General features: G+C 46.2%; 1 long non-coding RNA gene across 1 annotated transcript; it reads right to left on the bottom strand.

The window, feature by feature from the left end:
* Window positions 1-6,842: 6,842 nt before the first annotated feature.
* LOC123184407 (uncharacterized) lies at window positions 6,843-8,338 on the bottom strand. The gene is made up of 2 exons (XR_006492964.1): window positions 8,004-8,338; window positions 6,843-7,043 (listed from the first exon to the last, which is right to left on the bottom strand). It is a non-coding gene; the product is annotated as an uncharacterized lncRNA (long non-coding RNA).
* Window positions 8,339-14,611: the final 6,273 nt, after the last annotated feature.

The following is a 14,611-nucleotide window of genomic DNA, read 5'->3' as shown; positions in this document are numbered from 1 at the left end:
AAGGAGACCATGTGTACCCTTTATTATTGAATGCCGGGAGGACTCTCGCAGTTACAATATGCAGACAACGACACTTTGATTCTTATTTATCTAGAACAACCCAATCATGGTGATCACCCTCAAGTTCGTCGTCATGTGCTCTGAGGCAATGTCCAGGTTAAAAATCAAATTTCAGAAGAATGGGGCAAACATCGCCGGGCGGACCTGGAGTCACAACTCGGGGTGACACACATGATGAATTGCAAGATGGGAGCTATTCTCATTGCCTACTTGGGCATCCCTATCTCTAAACGGGCGTTGACTATTGCTGATTTTGATCCCATAGTTGAAAAGGTAACTGGCAAGGTGCAGCCGTGGATCAGGAAATGGTTTGACTCTGAGGGGCGTTTGACTCTTATCAATGAATGCCTGAAAAATATCCTTATGCAAATGAAGGGTTTTTACCTACTCCAGGTTGGTGTCCATGAGAAACTTCACAAGTGAGGTCCTGATTCTTCTAGGGAAAAAGAGAAGGGAAAGGAAAAACGTCACATGGTGAACTGGCCTATGTACAATTTGGTCACACACAAAGAAGCAGCCGGATTGGGGGTGTTTGATTCAAAGATCATGAATTGGTGTCTCATGGCAAAGTGGGCATGGAAGATACTTTCGGTCTAAGGGAGGATATGGCTCGAAATCTTTCGAAACAAATACCTACCGCTTGGAGGTCTTGCTATATCCGTGAGTACTAAGAAATCACATTTTTTTAAGGTAATTATAAAATTTCAACACCTTCTCCGCCATGGTTCTAAGTTCTCGGGGGAGAATGGGCGGAAAACCCAAGTTTGGCTTGACACGTGGTGTTGAGATAGGAAACTTTCCGAGTGCTATCCGAGATTATTTGTGATTGCGTGATCACCAGAAGCAAAGGTGGTTGACTATTGGCACCTTAACCCATTTGTCCCTACTTTTAGAAGAACCATTGGCCCTGACGAAATGACTGACTGGCATGAGCTAAGCGTGGAACTAAGCTCAATTATTCTTTCCGATAGGGAGGATGTTGTGTTATGGAAGTTAGAGCTGTCTGGCTTATTCTCCATAGGCTCTCTATACCGGCAGATTTTTAGACCGCCCCCTTGACGTGAGATGACGGGGATTTCTAAGTCTAAGAGCATCTACAGTCGGGCACCCAAAACCGGCCTCAAACGCCCAGGCAGCCCGTCCAGTCATTGAAAGATCACAAAAATCTGACCTAGATGGCGTCTCAAACGGGACTCAAACACCCGGGCTGACCGGCACCTCACATATCCATCCCAAATATGGGGCAGATATGGGGGCGCCCGGGCGCGCCCGCCACGTAGGACTGACAATGGGGTCCCATGCAGAAACACCCAGAAACCCGACAGTCCGACGGATGCCTCCTGAATCGTTGCGGTGTGAACGCCGCGTGGCGCTGCTCTGGCTCGCCGCCCGAGGCCAAATCCGGCTATTTAAGACGGCCGGCGTCCCCAACCCTAGCCCATCCACCTCCTCCCTCTCTGCGCCACCACCCGAGCCCGTCATCCTCCCCCCCCCCTCGCGCTCCCCCCCTCGCGCTCTCCCATGCACTGGAGGCAGATCACGGAAGAGATCCAGGCAAGGCGCGCTGCCCCACATCGCTGCCGGGCTGCCTTCGCACTCGCTGGAGCAGGAGGAGGAGGAGCAGTAGACGGAGGAGGGAGGAGAGCAGCTGCCGGAGCCAATGGAGGTGCCGGATCCGGAGGAGGACGAGGCGGCGCCGCCTGCTTTCGGGTTCAAAATGGCGGAGGCGGAGTTCGTCGTTGCCCAAGCCGCGGAGATGGCGGAGCAGCAGTCTAACCGACAGTTCCTCAGGCAGCGTCTGATGCGCTCTTCGCCGAACATGACGGGAAGATAGAGGAGGAGGAGGCCGGAGCAAAGTAGCCGAAGGAGCCGGAGCTGTAGCTACCACCCATGTACTGGGAGCCGAGCACAGAGATAGTCGACATCTCCGATGAGGAGTAGCAAGGTAATCTACATAGCACGGAGGTTTTTTGGTTTACATGTTTTTGTATGGATTTAGGAATATAGTATGAGGTGTCCGGATGCAGTTGTGCTAATTTGAGGCGTGCCCGGTAACTCCCCGCATACGCGCCCTGCCGCGTCAACGGGCGTTCGAGGGGTCATATTTGTAATACTTGTCTGCAAATGCTCCACACAAAAATTTAATATCTTCCTATGGTTCTCGGAAGCATCCCGAGCCAAGATCAAGTGATGAAAAGGAAGGGGCCTAGGGTTGGTAAATGTGTGGTGCGGTGAGAACGAAAAATTGCAACCATATCTTTTTCGTTGCATCGTTGCGTGATTTGCTCGGAGTGTGATAGACAAGCCACAAGTGTATGTGGAACCCAATGGGGTTCTCGGATTTTTAGGGACTTATGCAAGAGCAAGGGGTCGGGATAGGATACTTGCTTGGTTGGGATTGTTGGTCATGGCTTGGTCTCGTTGGGCGTCTCTAATAAGGAGTTGATGGATGAGCGAATGTTCAAACATATCACTAACCTTATGTATAAAAATGTTGTGTTTCTGCGATTGTGGAAGTTGCGGGCAAGTCCAAGGGACCGACCACGGCTTGAGACTTACATCGACGGACTACGCGCCACCTGTTGTCGCTTACGGGATGAAGGGAGACAAGGAAACAATGGCCAGGGAGCCCCTTGTCGTCGGATGCCATTGCTATTTTATTCTATCTAGTTTTGTCCAAGACTGGGTTATGTTGGCGCTGTGTCGCCTTGCGCTCTTTTGGTCATGTATCGAACTTATTTAGTAGCTTGAACTTGGACAGGGCGATTCGACTCCCAATCTCACCTTCTCCCTTGCATGAACAACAAATTCAAAACAAATTACTAGAAATATTCAAAGACATCTGGTTTTTTTTTTTGGCATGGAAGATGTCTGAGTGTATGATGTTCGTGCCAAATTTCATCATGTTTGGACATCTGAGTAGCTCTCAGAAAAAATTGGGGTCTGTGAGAAAGTTTACTGTTCACGCACTTTCGAACCTATTTTCTCTTTTTTGCCACAAGCTCCTCAGATGTCCGAACACGATGGAATTTTGCCCGGGCATCATGCCCTCAAACTTCTTCCATGCCAAAAAAAGATATTTATGAATTTTCTATTTTTTTAATTTACTGCAACTCTGGAGCAGATAAGCCTTGGCTCAGTATTGGATATTTGCTTGAACTTGTCCTTCTAGTAACATAACTTGCGGGCTTCATTCTGAGGCCAGGCATATGCCTTCTACCCAAAAACAATTCTCACACTATAAATCCAGTCATTTCCTTGAACTGTGCAAGTGCATTCTAATGTGTTTATTACAGCCAAGTTTTTGTATTTTTTGAATACAACTGTTACGGTGATTGGCGATTTTACGAGCCGTCCATTCACCCTAATCCGACGGTGGAAAAAATAGGAGTTACAGGGAGTTATAAAACTAAAATTACAGGAAATTACAAATAACGGTAGGACCATTACAAATTTTTGATGTGATCAGTTAGTTTTTCGAAGGGTAGATCCGTCATATAGTTTGGAATATTCCTCACCCGATCCCGTCGTCTCCTCTAACCACACCCTCGACGCTCAAATGGCTCCCCCCCTCCCGCGCCGCCGCTCCTCTTCCCGCCCGCGCCGTCGATGGGATCCGCTCCTCCTCGCCCGGACATGCCCGTCCCCGGCCTCCTCCTCCCCTTCCCCGTCCGCTGCGCCATGGTCGACCTCCTGAAGTCCTCCGCTCCTTCCTCGTCCGCTGCGCTATGGTCGACTTCGTGGATTACCTCAAGTCCTCCTTGTCCTCCGGCGAGGTGAAGCTGCTCTTTGCTGCCGACAAATTCCGCAAATCACCCGGCATGCCACCCACCCGCCCACTTCAAATTCGCCAAAAAACTCATCTCACTTGTGGCAAACATTGCATGATACATAACGTCATCTTTGCTCTGTTCAGGTTCTGATGGTGCAAAGCTTCTGGCTACCAAGGCAAAGGGCTTACCTCGCATCACCATTTCTCTCCATAGTGTTACTGGCGCTGCGACGAGTGATGGCATAGCCGAGTTCTCGCTGTTGCTCTGTTCAGGTTATGATGGTGCAAAGCTTATAGGACTGCACGGGAGCTTGCACCCAAAGGTTATTGTTTCTTGCTTTTCTCTGCACTTAATTGCCTATCTGGTAGTTACGTTTGTTGCTGACTAAACATCAAATTGTGACTCAAAACTATACTCAGTTATGTGCTATTTATTTTATTTATTTGCAGAACAAGAACAAATGTCACAACTGATGGGGAGTCTGTCAACTGAAAGAGTAGGTCATCTTATCTCCTGTCATAACCAATACTTTCGAATAGTGTTGTTCGCGTTGTTGTTGCTGCTGCTTGATGAATACAGTAGTGTATATGGGATCATGAGTGTCGCTCACTGAATCTACATAATTTCTTGTTCTGTCGAATAGTTTTCAATATAGTAGTTTAACAGCTTTCATTCACTTTGTACATGGCATGTTTTTTGATCTCTTCTTCGAGTGCCACCCAAGAGCTTGGTTTTACAATGAGATGGAAGAAGTCATGTTCATCTGTCCATCCTTCCCCTGATCTAAACTTTTGCAAGGTAAGTACAATATTCTTTGCATTGTCACCGTTTAGACACATCTCTTATCCTACCGGGACAGCATGTTGTCTGGCATTCTGTTTTCTTAAGTACAGTAATAACGGTTTTTGCTCTTCCTGCCAAACCTGACATTCAAAATGCTGAATAAATAGCTGAGAACAAATCATTACATAATTTTCTGCTGAATTTCGTCATATGTATTTGATTCCTAACTCAGTTACTAGATGTTTGACGACCATTAGTAGCAAAAATTATGGGGACGAAATGGTGTGCTTCACTCTTGTCTTGTACTATTCCTCCAAGAATGGCTGGGATGGTATGTAATGTCTTGTCTTATCTAAGAGTGATTTGAGACTTGTACTGAAAGAATGTGCTAATGCAGAATCACTGCGGCTGCCCTCTGTGAATGATAACCAGTTTGTAAGATATTTCAAACACCATCTTGACATATTTGTCGTATTTATGTTAAATGATAGTCGCATATTGTCAGGTTTGTGGCAGTTTTGATAGCACTTTCTTGTATCTTGAGTAGGTAAGAAGCTTACAAGCCAAGTGCACGAAATGTTGCGCGCATAATGGACGATTTGGAACATTGTCACCTACTGCCGGTGTGGGGCGCTGCTAGTCTCATGCCGGAATTGTGTGCCTGGCCTGCCGCAGTCATTTCAGCTGTGGCTGCTGCCAGGGACCTGTCATTGCATATTATGTTGCCGTCGCCTCCTCTTTTAGCTGCCAATTCTGTCACATTTCTATACTCCTAGCCGTGGATCGTTTGCACTAAGACTAAATGGTTAACTTGTCACTTATTCACATATCGGTACATCATGTATATTTGTATGTTAGATGGATCATGAGTCTGTCAGTTTGATCAGTTGCTTTTATACTTCCGCGCCTGTAACAATGTTGCCCATGAGCTTGCAAAGCTAGACACAATCTCTGAGTTTACGTATTGATTCCAGGAGGCCACTGCTCCAAAATGTATTGTTACTCTGTTACCAAATCGAGAAGGCCATCTCCCCGCGAGAATCCGTGGTATACTCCAAGTTACCAAATCCCATGACCTAGCCCGGAGCAAGGTTATCAAACTGGCCTAGATGGCCGGTCGAGTCAGTGGAGAGCATGTTGCCGCCTAAAACAAAGATCAGGCCTGGCATAAAGGTCATGCCAGAACCCATCTGCTCACCCATGTTGATCGCCATTGATTCGCGGCGGCTACGTTGCGAGACCTGCATGGGCCACCAATGATGGAGTCGATTCTGCGAATCTCAGTAGGGGTCCCAAGGTAGTAGCCTAGATGCAATGATAAAATTGGATGGTTGTTTTACCCAGGTTCGGGATCTCTCGAAGAGATAATACACTATCTCCTGCTTTTTTATTGTATTAATTTATGATGGAGTAGAGAGTACAGGTTTGTCCACCACGAGATTGTTGATGTCGTCTACGAGCCCTACCCCCAAGTTTGTATAGTTACCATGGGGTCTAGGGTTATAGATAAGTCGACTATGTATGTGGTAGATCGTGGTGTAGACGACATCTAAGTCTTTTGAGTATGCACCAAGTCTTCGAGAATAGTCCGTCTATACGCCATGGGTCTCTTGGAATGGCCCGTTAATGAACCGGAACGGAGGTCCTCGGCCCGACCACCTGCCCGAGAGATGACATGGTGAGTATCCACTAGTCCAGGACACCATAACCTGAACCTGGTACAGTTTCTTAACTCAGGCCAGCCTGACTGGGACGATGAGAGGCCTCTTGTGTTTACTGTTCGCGACGATGACATGGAACTTCTAGATGACGCATAACAAGATGATTATTGAGTGTGTCTTCTTACGGGGGGCAACCGACTCTATATTCAAATTGCCTTTTCGCAACACTGACACTCATTTAATGGGCAGTAGGTCTCGAACCGGCTTGGCAGCATGATGGACTCGATGACTATAGCATCATGTCGCCTTGCCTCGCCATTGATCAATAGGCCGCTTGGTGGCTTCTTTTTATCCTTTTCATTATGGCATTGATCAATAGGCCACTTGCCCCAACAGACTTATTTTTTAATTTTCTTGCTATTGAACTGGTTGTATGGATTTGGTGGTTGTTTTATGTATAATAATAGTTTATCACAATACGAATTAATAGCCCTACGCTGAAGCCAATTCAAAGTAATAGTAAAAAATCATTATAGTACAAATGTATACAGTTTTCTTTCAATAATGAGTGATAATCTTCACGTTCCTTAAAAAATTCATAGTAATGGTCATACAGAAAGAGCCTCATGATTCTAAAAAAGAATCTGATTAATAGCTAAAATACAGTACAATCTTCAACAATTCAGAATTCAGCATAATAAGTACAATATCATTTTCCATGTGACATCCTCTTTTCTTGGCAGACCTTCCTCTCTGATTCTTGGTCCTGCACACAACAAAAATTGAATCATTTCAGGCAAGAAGACATATTCAGCTACAGATCGAGAAAAAAATGATTTAATAGCTGAAAACTTCATAAAATTCTAAAACTGCAAAAGCACATTTGCCGAAGGTGGTCCCTTTCCGGTAACAAATGGAATCAGACATGAAACAATTTCCAAGATGAAACAACTGCATAATATAATATCCGTATTACCCAAGGGTTGTATATACATCTAAGCATACCAAGAACCAGTAGCATATCATGAATCCATAAGCCAAAACCAATACTGTATGTAAGACAGATAACAATCGACAAAGAATAAAAGCACAGTAGTGGCCATGAAAATTCAGAATTGGGCTATATAAAACTACATGTGTCATCACAAATACTGTCTGTGTAGTTGTCTTCAGAATTCATATCTTATATAATTTGATGAGTAGGTATCTTGCGTAAAAACAAAAACAAGAGGCTGTCACTGCATAGCCAAGTCGTCAGTGTAAGCCTTCAAAAAGAAGAACCAAAATAAATAAATTAATCGGTGATATGCATGCTCAAGGTAAAGGGGGCACCGGGAAGATCTTAAACAGTACATTTCAAACAATACCCTTTCCCTACAGTACACCTCCATTAAGCATATTAAGATGACACCGATTTGTATCTGCAATAGCACACAAGTGCAACCTTGTGGCATTATGAAGTCTTGCGTTGGGAATTTGCAGGGTATAAGAAACAGTGTTTGCTGTAGAATACAGTGATGCTCATTTTTTATTTGCCGTAGGAATTCTGCAGTATGACAACTTGCAATCAGCCATAGTATTTGATCCCGCCGGAGATCTCTCATTATCTACTTGCAATTAGCAATCGCTGCTCTATAGTACAGATTGGAAAATGAATGTTCAATTAGCAATCGCTGCTCTATAGTACAGATTGGAAAATGAATGTTCAGTAACCGAATGTACGTACCTTCGTCCCAGTCAAGGCCGAGCGAGGAGAGGTCGCCGAGGATGGACTCTCGGAATTCTTGGTGGACCGCTCGAGGTCGGTGTCCTCGACGCAGAGGTGTCCATTCCGCAAGTTAGCGTCGCCTCATCCAGGTCTTCGGCGGCAGCGGCGGCGGCGAGGAAGGATTGAGTGGGGATCGGGCGGTGGGGGCAGGTCAGCTGATGCAACGTCAGGGTTCGTCGGTGGCCACCAGGACAAGAGAGCAGCGCCGGCCACATGGTAGCCGCGGCGGCTCCGCACGGGGAGGGGATTGCAGCGCTGGTGGATTAGGGTTGACGACACGATGGATTGATCGATCCAAGACGGAACGGCAGTCCAAAAGAAAAAACGGAACGGACAAAGACAATAATACCCTTGACTAATTTAACTTAATAATTTTTATTACGTGTTTAAATCGACGGTCACAAAAAAACAGAGACGGAGTTACATGAAATTACAAGTCGTAACTCGCCAATCACCGTAAAAGAGCTCTTGTTTGAAACTTCAAAACGCTTGGCTATATAATATGTTGTAATATTTTTGCTCTATAATAGCCAAATTCTCACATCCAAAATCCTTCTTATTACAGTTATAATATATAATTTGTTTCTTATATCTTCATCCGTGACAGTAAATAGCGCTCTATAATTTGTATACACAAAACATCACCTCTTGCTAATTTCTTCTTAAGCTAACATCGCTTTTCTGACTTGGTGATAAGGCAAGCCATACAACATTGTTACCACTTTGGATTATGTTGCTCCTGAAAGTGAATGAAAAGCGAACTAACAGGGAAAATGGCAGTGCTACATACTCATGGTTCACATTTCACACCTTTTTTCAAAAAGGTAAATAAGCACCATATGGTGATATGGGAGGAATGCTACTGCAGAGATCAAACATGTTAAGTACTACGGCGCCCTAGGAGGCTACGATAAATGGATGTGGCTTGCTCTCACCATCTTCTTCTCGCACCTCCAAGCATGGAAGGGGGTAAATACTTTCCCGGAACAAATGTGAAGTAAGCCGGAGGCTATTTTTCCGGAGACACCACATGAAATTGGACATGATCGCCATGTATTCAGCATCTTGGCATTCCACCCATCCTAAGAAGCCAGAAGTGACCCCCAAGTATTCAGCATCTTGGCAGTCCACGCTTCCTAAGAACCTTCCATCGACGTCACATTGCAGCAAGCACCCAGGGAGCTGGATCAGAAGTTCACGACTGTTGAAAACCACCACCCTGCGGTAGTTATATTCACTCGGTGAATCAGGCCGCGGCGGCGAGGAGTCAAGCTGCAGCGATGCAGCCACAGCCGACAAGTTAATCCGGAGCTTGAAAGCCCATACCTCGGCCTCGTAGTCCCGCGTCACTGAAAAATCCAAGAGGACTCCATCGACGGTGCTGCACATGGCAAGCTCACCATCCATCTGTAGCAACCACACCCGAAAGCCCGACGACGCAGGACGATGCATCCACCGGAATGTCTCAGCCACCGTGTCGAACACCATTATGTCAGTGATGTCTTTGTGGTACCACCCCACCTCCCAGTGGAGGCTGCCCCGATGGAGAACTGATGCATCACAGTACCAAGAGGGCATCCAACGTAGTAACACCTTATAAACAGACTTAGACTTGGAAAAAAGTGAAAATGGTCCTTCGTAGATGCATCTTGGCTCATTGGATCCCAGCGTGAGGATGCAGTATTGCACCCGTCCTTTGGACACCAGCCAGTACAACACCCGGTATTCCTGGGACGGGCGGTGCCGGTAGAAGCCGGCTATGGCGGTGCCGGAGCAGCGCGGTGGAATCTGGGGCAGAGGAGCGCACTGCCGAGTTGTAGGGTTGCACACATAGAAGGCGTCTTCATAGGGGACGTTTGTGTTGGCGACGATGAGGAGGCCATCACAGGCGCCGTGGACCGTGGTCCCTTTCGCGGGGTGGGTGCGGAGGACCGGCCAGAGCTTGCGCTCGCCGGCGCGAAAGGCGACGTACCTACTATTGACATCCTCCTCGTTCCTTTCGTAGCAGAGCTCATCGGCGCTCTCCGGAATGATGTTGATGAGAGGGACAAACGGCCGGCGACGGTGATGAGCGGCGAGGAATCCAGGAGCGGAGGTGGCACTGCGCCACGACTTGCGGACGGCCCGGCAGCGGAGGACATCCTTGGACGGCAGCCGCACGAGTATCTCTTCGACGAGGATCGACTCGGGCAGGTCGTCGAGCATGGTGGCGCCGGCGCTGTCGGGCATGGCGCCGATCAACTGAAAACACGGCGCACAAACCATTAAACAGGAAATCAGTAAGACGCTATGTACATATCGTGAACAAGATCAAACAAAGTTTACAAGACTCACCTCCTTTCGGATGGGCGATGGAGGTACACGGCAGGTGAACAGGCCACCCCTATATATATCGTCAGGGTGTGTGTTTCTTGGGGAGGTAAAGAGATGGGAGGAAGCCTAAAAGGTGTATTTAGTGGATGATAAACACGGCTTACTTTTTCCGAGGAGTAATACTTTTTGGCTGCATGCACAGCCTCAAACCACTGTGTGAACAGCTGTTAAGTGTGAACCAAACCTGGCCTGAGTAAGTGGGGAAGAGAAAGGTGTGGCTGCTCCCGGGTGTAGATGCACCAGCAGGAGCTGTAACGTAAATTCAAAAAAAGGAAAAATCTTATTTTTTTTACATCAAACAAAAAAACAAATTAGCTTCTTACAAAATTTCGTTAGCAAATAACATTTGAGGAGCCCTCACCAAAAAAATCACTGCTCAAAAGTGCAGAAAACTTTGAACACTGCTTTTGTTATATTTGGTGAGGGCTCCTCGAATGTTATTTGTGGACAAAAAATTGCAAGAAGCTAAAACTTTTTTTTATCTTGTTTGATGTAAAAAAACAGAATTTCCTGATTCTGTTTTATATTTTTGCAGAATTTACTGTTCATTGTGGGTGTAGGTGCACCCGGGAGTAGAAAATCCACATTTCCGAACAGCTAAGATGGCTAAAGTTCTTCAAAATTCAAACTCATTCTAATGTTCAGACAAACAATAAGAAAAATAATCTCCAAAACCAACAACTTTGAGTTTGACAAGATACACGAATACAGGTTCCATGAACAGCTACTAGCTTGTGGATTTACATCAACTGTTGCTTGATAGTATCTGTCTGTTAACCCTCGCGACATTTCATTCACTGTCGTTACAATATGAATGAAAAAGATACGGCTGCCTCAAGCATGAACTGAACTAGAGTACTCAGTTCTGTTTTGGTAGTATATAAATTTAAACCGGAATGATGTATGTATTGTTTCAGAATGTAGCCACTCGCCGCCCGGAAGTCGAGGCCTCCCATAAGGATGATTTCTTGTCGAGCTCGTTCAAAAACCACCCGACATGACGGGATAGATTGCTTCGGGTGACTTCAACGAAATATACCATGCATGGGATAAGAACAGACGCAATGTCAGGCGGAGTTGAATCAACTGGTTCCGGACCACACTCTAATCCTGTGAATTGAAGGAAATTCATCTCCACAACCGAAGATTTACTTGGAGCAACAAGGGGGGAATCCAACTTTGTGCAAGCTTGATTCTTTTTTTAATGCGGAGTGGGATACAACTTTCAACACCCACATTCTTGCTGCCTTACCATCATCCCTCTCCGACCACATCCCGCATTTCCTTGACTATGATAGAGGGCAGGAAGGCCTAGGAGCTTCAAATTCAAGAACTTTTGGGCATCAATGCCTAGGTTCAGAGAGGTGGTGCACAAAGCTTGGAACAAACACGTCGACCATACGGAGCCTTACCAACTCATGTTCCATAAGCTCAAAAAGACAGCTCTACGTCTTGATATCGCATAGAATGACTGGCAACTTTCTGCCGAGGAGCATGATCTTCGGGCTAGGCTTCAAAGAATGATCATGTGATTAAGAGGTCTAGAAAGAGATAGTGCGTTAGGATGGCAAACTTCAGAGAGGGTGATGCGGACACGAAATTCATCCATCTTAGCATTAATGCAAGACGACTAGGAACCACATCCATAGGATCAAACACGAGTATGGTTGGATAACTGAGCATGAGACCAAGGAATCCATTATACATGACCACTTCTCCAAAGTCACGGGTAAGGGGGGAAAGAGCTACAAGGACCTTAATTTTCGACAAAGGGAATATATTAATATCGTGAAGATACCAATTACACCCAGCCTCTGTACCAACAAGATGTCCATAGGCATCAAGGATACACACAACCAAAAAAGAAAATAAAAAGAATAGAAGAAAGAAAAAAGACCCCGCCACGGTGAACAATCACTAGCGGCAGCAGCACTCTAACCACCACCATAGACAACACTCGAAATACAAAAGAGGTTCTCCAAAAGCAACGCCTTCAATAAGGAAACAATGCACAAGCATTGTCGTTGCCCGATCAAAGATCTTGGGTTTTCACCACGGAGAAAATCCAGTCCACCCAAAACAATGTCTTCAACAAGGCCATTGCCAGGTACAACCAATAAAGGCCAGACCCTGGGCTTTCACCCTGGGGATCAAGACTCGGTACTCGAGGAGTACCACCAAAAATGCAGTCCTCCAATGTTGTCGCCCCCACTTGCAGAGGCCGCTGTTACCAGTCACCATACACCTGGCACACAATCTTCATCACATCCAATAGACCCTTTCACCGAAGCTTCAAGACCTTCAATCGCAGCCGCCATGACTTTCCCCACCTCTATCAGTGCCTTGAGAATCTTGATTTAGACATGTCCCATGACACCGATAAGAAAGCGAAGCTTCGCGCCGCGCCTTCGTACGGCCGTGTTGGCTGATAATATAAGCGCGCGTGACCGGAGTCTTTCCGATCTAGATATCCAGGGGCAACATATACGCCAATCCATATGGATTCTCGACAGTGAAGACCGGAACTCGTCAAGGGCCAGATCCAAGAGGTTAACATCCGGCTGATAGATGAAATTGGCGGAAGAGAGTGGTAGGGCCAAGATCCTTGTGCGGGACGCCGGCAGACGCAACGCAACAACCAAGAGCTGGTGGCTGGATCACGTCCAAGTATAGCGCAAGGAAGCTGTGACCAACCTGGATCGCATCCATGTGAGTGCATGTTGGACATGCAAACAACCCAGCTTGGATTCAATCCATGATGGGTGTTGTCGCCGGGTCTTTTGACCGAGGTAGAGCACGCCGCAGCCACCACCATGTGAAGATCTGATGGCCACGACCTGGGCTCCACCTCCACCGCAACACGCGTCGTCAAACGCCGCACAGGGAAACATCAACCGTTGTCTCGTCGCTAGAGCGGAAGGCCCTGCCGCCGCCGCCACCGCATAGGCTTTTCCTGGCGCTGGCCTCCGGCGGCGGCAAGGGGGAGGAGCAGGCGACGGGATCTGAGGGCGTGGTAGATCGGGTCGCCGCCCGTGTCGCCAGGTTAGGCGACGCGGGGGCCTAGTTTTTTTTTCTACAAGGACCTTAATTAGGATGAGATTAGGGGTGGAAACGGATCGGATGCGGATCGGATAGTGCTCTTACCACTTTCATATCCATATTTTCAGAACGAATACGAATGCGAATACGGATATTATCGGATATGGATGCGGCTCGGATGTTATTCAAATACGGATACGTATCGGATGTTTATTCGATTCGGAACGAATACGAATAATAACAACATATTACTTAAGTAAATTAGTCAATAGCTATATGACATGAAAAAATTAACTTGTGACATACAATAAGTCAATGATAAATAGGTTTTATGAATAAACACTATTATAATGCATACTAATTTCTAAGTTTAATCATACAAAGAGTAAACTTTGACCACTTATTTGGCTTTTGTGTTGGATAATTGGAATTTTGGGGCTAGAAGTATGAAAATTACCTCCCATAATCTTATTCGGATACGGATATATCCACTTCCATATCCATATTTGTGTCAATATCTCATACCATTTCCATTTCCATTTTGGTTAAATAAATTCGGATAAGGATAATTTCCATTTCCATTTTGGTTCGAATGCGGATGTTTCGGATACGAATAGGCATTTCATCGAATACGGACATCGGATATTTCGGATTATCCACTACCACTTTCCACCCCTAGATGAGATAACCATTGAGCCCCAAGATTTGCATGAGCTTGAGGCTCCCATAATCGAGAAGGAAGTTTGAGAGGCTATCAACGAGATGCCAACTGACAAGGCATTCGGGCCGGATGGCTTCACCGGAACTTTCTTCAAGAAGTGTTGGAACATCATCAAATGCGACATCATGAGAGTTGTTCATCTCTTTGACTGCTTGAATACTACCAACCTCCATTGGCTCAGCTCTGTGAATGTTGTGCTTTTCCTCAACAAATATGGTGCGGCGAGGATCTCCGACTATAGGCCCATTAGTCTCATGCACACGATTACAAAAATCATTGCCAAAGTATTATCCATCCAGTTAAGTCCTCACATGGATGAACTTGTCTCCAATGCCCAACACTAGTGCGAAAAACACTAGCGGCGGCATTCGAAAAAAATACCTTCGTGGCGTTGGAGGCCCACGCCACCAATATGATGTCACTATTAACAAAA

The sequence above is a fragment of the Triticum aestivum genome, chromosome 2A (genome assembly GCF_018294505.1).
Source record: "Triticum aestivum cultivar Chinese Spring chromosome 2A, IWGSC CS RefSeq v2.1, whole genome shotgun sequence".
Taxonomy (NCBI): domain Eukaryota; kingdom Viridiplantae; phylum Streptophyta; class Magnoliopsida; order Poales; family Poaceae; genus Triticum; species Triticum aestivum.
Note: the sequence above shows the minus strand (reverse complement) of the source record. Positions and strands in the feature narration are given on the sequence as shown.